Genomic DNA, 13,651 nt, shown 5'->3' with positions numbered 1-13,651 from the left:
ACTGATCTAGGGGACAGATACACTGATCTAGGGGGACATATACACTGATCTAGGGGACAGATACACTGATGAAGAGGGACAGATACACTGATCTATGGGACAGATACACTGATCTAGGGGGCAGATACACTGATCTAGGGGACAGATACACTGATCTAGAGTCAGATACACTGATCTAGGGGACAGATACACTGATCTAGGGGGCCAGATACTCTGATCTAGTTGACAGATACACTGATCTAGGGGACAGATACACTGATCTAGGGGGACAGATACACTGATCTAGGGGACAGGTACACTGATCTGGGGGACAGATACACTGATCTAGGGGACGGATACAATGATCTAGCGGTACAGATACACAGATCTAGGGGACAGATATACTGATCTAGGGGGACAGATACACTGATCTAATTGACAGATACATTGATCTAGGGGACAGATACACTGATCCAATGTGACAGGTACACTGATCCAAGGGACAGATACACTGATCTACGGAAAGATACACTGATCTAGGGTCAGATACACTGATCCAGGGGGGCAGAGACACTGATCTAGCAGACAGATACACTGATCTAGGGGGAGAGGTACACTGATCTACGGGGACAGATACACTGATCTAGTGTGACAGGTACACTGATCTAGGGGACAGATACACTGATCTAGGGGACAGATACACTGATCTAGGGGGAGAGATACACTGATCTAGGGGACATATACACTGATCTAGAGGGACAGATACACTGATCTAAGGGACAGATACACTGATCTAAGGTCAGATACACTGATCTAGGGGGACAGATACACTGATCTAGGGGACAGATACACTGATCTAGGGGGACAGATACACTGATCTAGGGGACAGATACACTAATCTAGGGGGACAGATACACTGATCTAGGGAGACAGATACACGGATCTAGGGTCAGATATACTGATCTAGGAGGACAGATACACTGATCTAGGGGACAGATACAATGATCTTGGGGGACAGACACACTTATCAAGGGGACAGATACACTGATCAAGGGGACAGATACACTGATCTAGGGGGAGACATACACTGATCCAGGGGGACAGCTACACTGGTCTAGGGGACAGATACACTGACCTAGGGGACAGGTTCACTGATCTAGGGGACAGGTACACTGATCGAGGGGGACATATACACTGATCTAGGGTACAGTTACACTGATCTACGGGGAGATATACACTGATCTAGGGGACAGATACACTGATCTAGCGGGACATATACACTGATCTAGGTGACAGATACACTGATCTAGGGGGACATATACACTGATCTAGGGGACAGATACACTGATCTAGGGGGACATATACACTGATGTTGGGGACAGATACACTGATGAAGGGGGACAGAAACACTGATCTATGGGACAGATATACTGATCTAGGGGAGAGATACACTCATCTAGGGGGATAGATACACTGATCTAGGGGTACAAATACACTGATGTAGGGGGACAGATTCACTGATGTATGGGGACAGATTCACTGATCTCGGGGGCAGATACACTGAACTAGGGGACAGTTACACTGATCTAGGGGGACAGATACACTGACCTAGGGGGACAGATATACTGATCTAGGGGAAAGATACACTGAACTAGGGGAACAGATACACTGATCTAGGGGACAGATACACTGACCTAGAGGGAAAGATACTCTGATCTAAGGGGACAGATACATTGATCTAGGGACAGATACACTAATCTGGGGGACAGATACACTGATCTAGGGGGACAGATACACTGATCTGTGGGATAGGTACACTGATCCAAGCGGACGTATACACAGCTCTAGGGGACAGATACACTGATCTAGGGGACATGTACACTGATCTAGGCGGACAGATACACTGATCTAGGGGACAGGTACACTGATCTAGTGGTTGATATACACTGATCTAGGGGACAGATACACTGATCTAGGAGAACATATACACTGATCTAGTGGACAGATACACTGATCTAGGGGGACATATACACTGATCTAAAGGACAGGTACACTGATCTATTGAGACATATACACTGATCTAGAGGACAAATACACGGATCTAGGGGACAGATACACTGATCTAGGGGGACAAATACACTGATCTAGGGGACAGGTACACTGATCTAGGGGACAGATACACTGATCTAGGGGACATGTACACTGATCAAGGGACAGATACATTGATCTAGGGGGAAAGATACACTGATCTAGGCGACAGGTTCACTGATCTAGGGGGACAGATACACTGATCTAGTGGGACAGAGACATTGATCTAGTTGACATTTACACTGATCTAATTGACAGATACACTGATCTAGGGGGAGCGATACACTGATCTAGGGGGACAGATACACTGATCTAGGGGGACATATACACTGATCTAGGGGACAGATACACTGATCTAGGGGACAGATACACTGATCTAGGGGACAGACATACTGATCTAGGACGACAGATACACTGATCTTGTTAGCAGATATACTGATCTAGGGGACAGATACACTGATCTAGGGGGATAGATACACTGATCTAGGGGAGAGATACACTGATCTAGGGTCAGATACACTGATCTAGGGGACAGTTACACTGATCTAGGGGGGCAGATACTCTGATCTAGTTGACAGATACACTGATCGAGGGGACAGATACACTGATCTAGTGGGCAGACACACTGATCTAGGGGGACAGATACACTGATCTAGTTGGCAGATACACTGATCTAGGGGACAGGTGCACTGATCTAGGGGGACAGATACAGTGATCTAGGGGACAGTTACACTGATCTACGGGGAGAGATACACTGATCTAGGGTCAGATACACTGATCTAGGGGACAGATACACTGATCTAGGGGGGCAGATACTCTGATCTAGTTGACAGATACACTGATCGAGGGGACAGATACACTGATCTAGTGGGCAGACACACTGATCTAGGGGGACAGATACACTGATCTAGTTGGCAGATACACTGATCTAGGGGACAGGTGCACTGATCTAGGGGGACAGATACAGTGATCTAGGGGACAGTTACACTGATCTACGGGGAGATATACACTGATCTAGGGGACAGATACACTGATCTGGCGGGACATATACACTGATCTGGGGGGACAGATACACTGATCTAGGTGACAGATACACTGATCTCGGGGGCAGGTGCACTGATCTAGGGGGACAGATGCACTGATCTAGGGGACAGTTACACTGATCTACGGGGAAATATACACTGATCTAGGGGACAGATACACTGATCTAGTGGGACAGAAACACTGATGTAGGGGGAGAGATACACTGATCTAGGTGACAGATACACTGATCTAGAGGACAGATACACTGATCTAGGGGGCAGATACACTGATCTAGGGGGACAGAGACACTGATCTAGGGGACAGATGCACTGATCTAGGGGGACACATACACTGATCTAGGGGACAGATACACTGATCTAGGGGACAGATACTCTGACCTAGCGGGAGAGATACATTGATCTAGGGTTACAGATACACAGATCTAGGGGAGAGATGCACTTATCTAGGTGTACAGATACACTGATCTAGGGGACAGATACACTGATCTAGGGGGACAGATACTCTGATCTAGGGGACAGATACACTGATCTAGGGGACAGATACTCTGCTCTATTATCAGATACACTGATCTAGGTGGACAGATACACTGAGCTAGGGGACAGATACACTGATCTATGGGACAGATACACTGATCTAGGGTCAGATACGCTGATCTAGGGGACAGATACTCTGATCTCGGGGGACAGATACACTGGTCTAGGGTGACAGATACACTGATCTAGGGGGAGAGATACACTGATCTAGGGGACAGATACACTGGTCTAGGGGATAGATACACTGATCTACGGGGACAGATAAACTGACCTGTGGGACAGGTACACTGATCCAAGGGGACATATAAACAAAGATCTAGCGGACAGATACACTGATCTAGGGGACAGGTACACTGAACTAGGGGGACAGATACACTGATCTAGGGGACAAGTACACTGATCTATGGGGAGATATACACTGATCTAGGGGACAGATACACTGATCTAGGGGGACATATACACTGATCTATGGGACAGATACACTGATCTAGGGGGACATATACACTGATCTAAGGGACAGGTGTACTGATCTCGGGTGACATATACACTGATCTAAAGGACAGATACACGGATCTAGAGGACAGATACACTGATCTAGGGGGACAAAAACACTGATTCAAGGGACAGATACACTGATCTAGGGAAAGATACACTGATCCAGGGGCACCGAGACACTGATCCAGCAGGCAGATGCACTGATCTAGCGGGAGAGGTACACTGATCTACGGGGACAGATATACTGACCTAGTGTGACAGGTACACTGATCTAGGGGACAGATACACTGATCTAGGGGGCAGATACAGTGATCTAGGTGACAGATACACTGATCTAGGGGACAGATACTCTGATCTAGGCAGACAGATACACTAATCTAGGGGGACAGAGACACTGATCTAGGGGACAGATGCACTGATCTAGGGGGACACATACACTGATCTAGGGGACAGGTAAACTGATCTAGGGGACAGATACTCTGATCTAGCGGGAGAGATACATTGATCTAGGGTTACAGATACACAGATCTAGGGGAGAGATGCACTTATCTAGGTGTACAGACACAATGATCTAGGGGACAAATACACTGATCCAGGGGGCAGATACTCTGATCTAGGGGACAGATACACTGATCTAGGGGACAGATACTCTGCTCTATTATCAGATACACTGATCTAGGTGGACAGATACACTGAGCTAGGGGACAGATACACTGATCTATGGGACAGATACACTGATCTAGGGTCAGATACGCTGATCTAGGGGACAGATACACTGATCTAGGGGGACAGATACACTGGTCTAGGGGGACAGATACACTGATCTGGGGGAGAGATACACTGATCTAGGGGAGAGATACACTGATCTAGGGGACAGGTACACTGATCTAGGGGGACAGATACACTGATCTAGGGGACAGGTACACTGATCTATGGGGAGATATACACTGATTTAGGGAACAGATACACTGATCTAGGGGGACATATACACTGATCTAGGGGACAGATACACTGATCTAGGGGGACATATACACTGATCTAAGGGACAGGTTTACTGATCTAGTGTGACATATACACTGATCTAGAGGACAGATACACGGAACTAAAAGACAGATACACTGATCTAGGGGGGTAAATACACTGATCCAAGGGACAGATACACTGATCTAGGGAAAGATACACTGATCTAGGGTCAGATACACTGATCCAGGGGGACAGAGACACTGATCCAGCAGACAGATGCACTGATCTAGGGGGAGAGGTACACTGATCTACGGGGACAGATGTACTGATCTAGTGTGACAGGTACACTGATCTAGGGGACAGATACACTGATCTAGGGGACAGATACACTGATCTAGTGGGAGAGATACCCTGATCTAGGGGACAGATACACTGATCTAGAGGGACAGATACACTGATCTAAGGGACAGATACACTGACCTAAGGTCAGATACACTGATCTAGGGGACAGATACACTGATGAAGGGGGACAGATACACTGATCTATGGGACAGATATACTGATCTAGGGGAGAGATACACTCATCTAGGGGGATAGATACACTGATCTAGGGGGACAAATACACTGATGTCGGGGGACAGATTCACTGATGTATGGGGACAGATACACTGATCTAGGGCGCAGATACACTGAACTAGGGGACAGATACACTGATCTAGGGGGACAGATACACTGACCTAGGGGGACAGATACACTGATCTAGGGGAAAGATACACTGATCTAGGGGGACAGATACACTGATCTAGGGGACAGATACACTGACCTAGAGGGAAAGATACTCTGATCTAAGGGGACAGATACATTGATCTAGGGACAGATACACTGATCTAGGGGACAGATACACTGATCGAGGGGGACAGATGCACTGATCTGTGGGACAGGTACACTGATCCAAGCGGACATATACACAGATCTAGGGGACAGATACATTGATCTAGGGGACAGGTACACTGATCTAGGGGGACAGATACACTGATCTAGGGGACAGATGCACTGATCTCGGGGGAAAGACACACTGATCTAGGGGACAGATACACTGATCTAGGGGACAGATACACTGATCTAGGGGACAGACACACTGATGTAGGGGTACAGATACACTGATCTAGTTGGCAGATACACTGATCTAGGGGACAGATACACTGATCTAGGGGGACAGATACACTGATCTAGGGGACAGATACACTGATCTTGGTTCAGATACACTGATCTAGGGGACAGATACACTGATCTAGGGGGACAGCTACTCTGATCTAGTTGACAGATACACTGATCTAAGGGACATATACACTGATCTAGGGGGACAGATAAACTGATCTAGGGGACAGGTACACTGATCTAGGGGACAGATACACTGATCTAGGGGACAGATACAATGATCTAGGGGGACAGATACAAAGATCTAGGGGACAGATATACTGATCTAGGGGGACAGATACACTGATCTAATTGACAGATACATTGATCTAGGGGACAGATACACTGATCTAGTGTGACAGGTACACTGAACTAAGGGACAGATACACTGATCTCCGGAAAGATACACTGATCTAGGGTCAGATACACTGATCCAGGGGGACAGAGACACTGATCTAGCAGACAGATACACTGATCTAGGGGGAGAGGTACACTGATCTACGGGGACAGATACACTGATCTAGTGTGACAGCTACACTGATCTAGGGGACAGATACACTGATCTAGGGGACAGATACACTGACCTAGGGGGAGAGATACACTGATCTAGGGGACAGATACACTGATCTAGAGGGACAGATACACTGATCTAAGGTCAGATACACTGATCTAAGGTCAGATACACTGATCTAGGGGGACAGATACACTGATCAAGGGGACAGGTACACTGATCTAGGGGGACAGATACACTGATCTAGGGGACAAATACACTAATCTAGGGGGACAGATACACTGATCTAGGGAGACAGATACACTGATCTAGGGTCAGATATACTGATCTAGGAGGACAGATACACTGATCTAGGGGACAGATACACTCATCTAGGGGGGCAGATACACTTATCAAGGGGACAGATACACTGATCAAGGGGACAGATACACTGATCTAGCGGAGAGATACACTGATCTAGGGTCAGATACACAGATCTAGGGGACAGATACACTGATCTAGGGGGAGACATACACTGATCCAGGGGGACAGCTACACTGGTCTAGGGGACAGATACACTGATCTAGGGGACAGCTACACTGATCTAGGGGACAGGTACACTGATCTAGGGGGACAGATGCAGTGATCTAGGCGACAGTTACACTGATCTACGGGGAGATATACACTGATCTAGGGGACAGATACACTGATCTAGCGGGACATATACACTGATCTAGGGGACAGATACACTGATCTAGGGGGACATATACACTGATCTAGGGGACAGATACACTGATCTAAGGGGACATATACACTGATCTAGGGGACAGATACACTGATGAAGAGGGACAGATACACTGATCTATGGGACAGATACACTGATCTAGGGGGACAGATACACTGATCTAGGGGACAGATACACTGATCTAGGGTCAGATACACTGATCTAGGGGACAGATACACTGATCTAGGGGGCCAGATACTCTGATCTAGTTGACAGATACACTGATCTAGGGGACAGATACACTGATCTAGGGGGACAGATACACTGATCTAGGGGACAGGTACACTGATCTGGGGGACAGATACACTGATCTAGGGGACGGATACAATGATCTAGCGGTACAGATACACAGATCTAGGGGACAGATATACTGATCTAGGGGGACAGATACACTGATCTAATTGACAGATGCATTGATCTAGGGGACAGATACACTGATCCAATGTGACAGGTACACTGATCCAAGGGACAGATACACTGATCTACGGAAAGATACACTGATCTAGGGTCAGATACACTGATCCAGGGGGGCAGAGACACTGATCTAGCAGACAGATACACTGATCTAGGGGGAGAGGTACACTGATCTACGGGGACAGATACACTGATCTAGTGTGACAGGTACACTGATCTAGGGGACAGATACACTGATCTAGGGGACAGATACACTGATCTAGGGGAGAGATACACTGATCTAGGGGACATATACACTGATCTAGAGGGACAGATACACTGATCTAAGGGACAGATACACTGATCTAAGGTCAGATACACTGATCTAGGGGGACAGATACACTGATCTAGGGGACAGATACACTGATCTAGGGGGACAGATACACTGATCTAGGGGACAGATACACTAATCTAGGGGGACAGATACACTGATCTAGGGAGACAGATACACGGATCTAGGGTCAGATATACTGATCTAGGAGGACAGATACACTGATCTAGGGGACAGATACAATGATCTTGGGGACAGACACACTTATCAAGGGGACAGATACACTGATCAAGGGGACAGATACACTGATCTAGGGGGAGACATACACTGATCCAGGGGGACAGCTACACTGGTCTAGGGGACAGATACACTGACCTAGGGGACAGGTTCACTGATCTAGGGGACAGGTACACTGATCGAGGGGGACATATACACTGATCTAGGGTACAGTTACACTGATCTACGGGGAGATATACACTGATCTAGGGGACAGATACACTGATCTAGCGGGACATATACACTGATCTAGGTGACAGATACACTGATCTAGGGGGACATATACACTGATCTAGGGGACAGATACACTGATCTAGGGGGACATATACACTGATCTTGGGGACAATACACTGATGAAGGGGGACAGAAACACTGATCTATGGGACAGATATACTGATCTAGGGGAGAGATACACTCATCTAGGGGGATAGATACACTGATCTAGGGGTACAAATACACTGATGTAGGGGGACAGATTCACTGATGTATGGGGACAGATTCACTGATCTCGGGGGCAGATACACTGAACTAGGGGGACAGTTACACTGATCTAGGGGGACAGATACACTGAACCTAGGGGGACAGATATACTGATCTAGGGGAAAGATACACTGAACTAGGGGAACAGATACACTGATCTAGGGGACAGATACACTGACCTAGAGGGAAAGATACTCTGATCTAAGGGGACAGATACATTGATCTAGGGACAGATACATTGATCTAGGGGACAGATACACTGATCTAGGTGGGACAGATACACTGATCTGTGGGATAGGTACACTGATCCAAAGCGGACATACACAGCTCTAGGGGACAGATACACTGATCTAGGGGACATGTACACTGATCTAGGCGGACAGATACACTGATCTAGGGGACAGGTACACTGATCTAGTGGTTGATATACACTGATCTAGGGGACAGATACACTGATCTAGGAGAACATATACACTGATCTAGTGGACAGATACACTGATCTAGGGGGACATATACACTGATCTAAAGGACAGGTACACTGATCTATTGAGACATATACACTGATCTAGAGGACAAATACACGGATCTAGGGGACAGATACACTGATCTAGGGGGACAAATACACTGATCTAGGGGACAGGTACACTGATCTAGGGGACAGATACACTGATCTAGGGGACATGTACACTGATCAAGGACAGATACATTGATCTAGGGGGAAAGATACACTGATCTAGGCGACAGGTTCACTGATCTAGGGGACAGATACACTGATCTAGTGGACAGAGACATTGATCTAGTTGACATTTACACTGATCTAATTGACAGATACACTGATCTAGGGGGAGCGATACACTGATCTAGGGGGACAGATACACTGATCTAGGGGGACATATACACTGATCTAGGGGACAGATACACTGATCTAGGGGACAGATACACTGATCTAGGGGACAGACATACTGATCTAGGGCGACAGATACACTGATCTTGTTAGCAGATATACTGATCTAGGGGACAGATACACTGATCTAGGGGGATAGATACACTGATCTAGGGGAGAGATACACTGATCTAGGGTCAGATACACTGATCTAGGGACAGATACACTGATCTAGGGGGGCAGATACTCTGATCTAGTTGACAGATACACTGATCGAGGGGACAGATACACTGATCTAGTGGGCAGACACACTGATCTAGGGGGACAGATACACTGATCTAGTTGGCAGATACACTGATCTAGGGGACAGGTGCACTGATCTAGGGGGACAGATACAGTGATCTAGGGGACAGTTACACTGATCTACGGGAGAGATACACTGATCTAGGGTCAGATACACTGATCTAGGGACAGATACACTGATCTAGGGGGGCAGATACTCTGATCTAGTTGACAGATACACTGATCGAGGGGACAGATACACTGATCTAGTGGGCAGACACACTGATCTAGGGGACAGATACACTGATCTAGTTGGCAGATACACTGATCTAGGGACAGGTGCACTGATCTAGGGGACAGATACAGTGATCTAGGGGACAGTTACACTGATCTACGGGAGATATACACTGATCTAGGGGACAGATACACTGATCTGGCGGGACATATACACTGATCTGGGGGGACAGATACACTGATCTAGGTGACAGATACACTGATCTCGGGGGCAGGTGCACTGATCTAGGGGACAGATGCACTGATCTAGGGGACAGTTACACTGATCTACGGGGAAATATACACTGATCTAGGGGACAGATACACTGATCTAGTGGGACAGAAACACTGATCTAGGGGAGAGATACACTGATCTAGGTGACAGATACACTGATCTAGAGGACAGATACACTGATCTAGGGGCAGATACACTGATCTAGGGGGACAGAGACACTGATCTAGGGGACAGATGCACTGATCTAGGGGACACATACACTGATCTAGGGGACAGATACACTGATCTAGGGGACAGATACTCTGACCTAGCGGGAGAGATACATTGATCTAGGGTTACAGATACACAGATCTAGGGGAGAGATGCACTTATCTAGGTGTACAGATACACTGATCTAGGGGACAGATACACTGATCTAGGGGGACAGATACTCTGATCTAGGGGACAGATACACTGATCTAGGGGACAGATACTCTGCTCTATTATCAGATACACTGATCTAGGTGGACAGATACACTGAGCTAGGGGACAGATACACTGATCTATGGGACAGATACACTGATCTAGGGTCAGATACGCTGATCTAGGGACAGATACTCTGATCTCGGGGACAGATACACTGGTCTAGGGTGACAGATACACTGATCTAGGGGAGAGATACACTGATCTAGGGGACAGATACACTGGTCTAGGGGATAGATACACTGATCTACGGGGACAGATAAACTGACCTGTTGGACAGGTACACTGATCCAAGGGGACATATAAACAAAGATCTAGCGGACAGATACACTGATCTAGGGGACAGGTACACTGATCTAGGGGGACAGATACACTGATCTAGGGGACAAGTACACTGATCTATGGGGAGATATACACTGATCTAGGGGACAGATACACTGATCTAGGGGGACATATACACTGATCTATGGGACAGATACACTGATCTAGGGGGACATATACACTGATCTAAGGGACAGGTGTACTGATCTCGGGTGACATATACACTGATCTAAAGGACAGATACACGGATCTAGAGGACAGATACACTGATCTAGGGGGACAAAAACACTGATTCAAGGGACAGATACACTGATCTAGGGAAAGATACACTGATCCAGGGGCACCGAGACACTGATCCAGCAGACAGATGCACTGATCTAGGGGGAGAGGTACACTGATCTACGGGACAGATATACTGACCTAGTGTGACAGGTACACTGATCTAGGGGACAGATACACTGATCTAGGGGGCAGATACAGTGATCTAGGTGACAGATACACTGATCTAGGGGACAGATACTCTGATCTAGGCGGACAGATACACTAATCTAGGGGGACAGAGACACTGATCTAGGGGACAGATGCACTGATCTAGGGGGACACATACACTGATCTAGGGGACAGGTAAACTGATCTAGGGGACAGATACTCTGATCTAGCGGGAGAGATACATTGATCTAGGGTTACAGATACACAGATCTAGGGGAGAGATGCACTTATCTAGGTGTACAGACACACTGATCTAGGGACAAATACACTGATCCAGGGGGCAGATACTCTGATCTAGGGGACAGATACACTGATCTAGGGGACAGATACTCTGCTCTATTATCAGATACACTGATCTAGGTGGACAGATACACTGAGCTAGGGGACAGATACACTGATCTATGGGACAGATACACTGATCTAGGGTCAGATACGCTGATCTAGGGGACAGATACACTGATCTAGGGGGACAGATACACTGGTCTAGGGGGACAGATACACTGATCTGGGGGAGAGATACACTGATCTAGGGAGAGATACACTGATCTAGGGGACAGGTACACTGATCTAGGGGGACAGATACACTGATCTAGGGGACAGGTACACTGATCTATGGGGAGATATACACTGATCTAGGGAACAGATACACTGATCTAGGGGGACATATACACTGATCTAGGGGACAGATACACTGATCTAGGGGGACATATACACTGATCTAAGGGACAGGTTTACTGATCTAGTGTGACATATACACTGATCTAGAGGACAGATACACGGAACTAAAAGACAGATACACTGATCTAGGGGGGTAAATACACTGATCCAAGGGACAGATACACTGATCTAGGGAAAGATACACTGATCTAGGGTCAGATACACTGATCCAGGGGGACAGAGACACTGATCCAGCAGACAGATGCACTGATCTAGGGGGAGAGGTACACTGATCTACGGGGACAGATGTACTGATCTAGTGTGACAGGTACACTGATCTAGGGGACAGATACACTGATCTAGGGGACAGATACACTGATCTAGTGGGAGAGATACCCTGATCTAGGGGACAGATACACTGATCTAGAGGGACAGATACACTGATCTAAGGGACAGATACACTGACCTAAGGTCAGATACACTGATCGAGGGGACAGATACACTAATCTAGGGGACAGGTACACTGATCTAGGGAGACAGATACACTGATCTAGGGTCAGATATACTGACCTAGGAGGACAGATACACTGATATAGGGGACAGATACACTGATCTAGGGGACAGATACACTGATCTAGGGTCAGATACTCTGATCCAGAGGGACAGAGACACTGATCTAGTGACAGATATACTGATCTAGGGGACAGATACACTGATCTAGGGGACAGATACACTGATCTAGGGGCACAGATACACTGATCTAGGGGGACAGATACACTGATCAAGGGGACAGATACACTGATCTAGCGGAGAGATACACTGATCTAGGGTCAGATACACAGATCTAGGGGACAGATACACTGATCTAGGGGGAGATATACACTGATCCAGGGGGACAGCTACACTGGTCTAAGGGACAGATACACTGAGCTAGGGGACAGGTACACTGATCTAGGGCGACATGTACACTGATCTAGGGGACAGCTACACTGATCA

This window comes from Somniosus microcephalus, unplaced genomic scaffold (assembly GCF_052327205.1).
Source record: "Somniosus microcephalus isolate GS21.2 unplaced genomic scaffold, FLI_Smic_1.0 unresolved_chr4, whole genome shotgun sequence".
NCBI lineage: Eukaryota > Metazoa > Chordata > Chondrichthyes > Squaliformes > Somniosidae > Somniosus > Somniosus microcephalus.
Note: the sequence above shows the minus strand (reverse complement) of the source record.